The following is a 1,040-nucleotide window of genomic DNA, read 5'->3' as shown; positions in this document are numbered from 1 at the left end:
TGTCGCGCCCGTACCGGACCGGGACCGGCAACGGGATCGCAACCCTCGGCATTGGGCCCGCACCTCGCTCAGCCAGTGAGCAGCCGGTCTGTAAGTGGGATCCGAACCCTTGGCAGGAGCGCCGCTGCGCTCCCAAGCAGCGCACTGTAGCAGTGCGCCACCGGGCCGGCCCCCGCACTTTCATTTTTTTAAATACAAGATGTGAGCTCTAAGCAATGAGAATGAAAACTTTATTTATTTTTCAAAACAAGGAAAATACAATCAATTAGAAGAGGTTTAAGCTACTAGTTTTAATAAATTATTCTTTATGGTTGTGCACCTGAATAGTTTCCTTAGGAATGAATTTCACATTTAGCATCGACCTTGAGATATCTGATATTTCTTAGACACTTTTCATATATTTCAAGGGGCTAAAAAACATTATTCATTTATACTTCCATTCAGTCAGATATTTATTAAAGAACTTCTCTGTGACAAGCACAAGTTTGGGAACAGTGTACTTGTATTTTATGATACAGATTAAACCAAGGGGCCATATTAAACTTGTGCTAAACTAATAAACCAGCAGAGAGCTGCTAAAAGCTAAAGGATTTTATAATTTCACAGAGCACAAAGAACAATTTTATCCAGTTTAGGGTTCAAACTACTCTGTGTTTGATAAGAAAATTAAAGTACATGTAAGTTATGCACACTAAAGTATATATTTTACTGAGTGAGAAAGCAGTAGGAAAGAAAATTTGGATGACTTTAAAGTGGGGGGGAAAGAACAGCTATATTTCCAAATACCCCAATCTTGTGAATTGAAATTAAAAAAAGTTTAAAGCATATTTTTTGAAATCAGCAGCTATCTATTTCTACATATACACACAGAAAGTCATAGTTAAAAAAGGCATTATCATTCTAAGACATGCACAGAAAGGCAAATGCTGGATGGAACATATTAAAATGTTTCTTCACCACTTAGCAGTCTTACACCAGTATTTAATTTATATGTCATCTGCATTCCAGTGATCTGGGCTCTCTTGATCCACCTAAACAAC

Source organism: Galeopterus variegatus, unplaced genomic scaffold (genome assembly GCF_000696425.1).
Source record: "Galeopterus variegatus unplaced genomic scaffold, G_variegatus-3.0.2 Scaffold4035, whole genome shotgun sequence".
Classification (NCBI taxonomy): domain Eukaryota; kingdom Metazoa; phylum Chordata; class Mammalia; order Dermoptera; family Cynocephalidae; genus Galeopterus; species Galeopterus variegatus.
Note: the sequence above shows the minus strand (reverse complement) of the source record.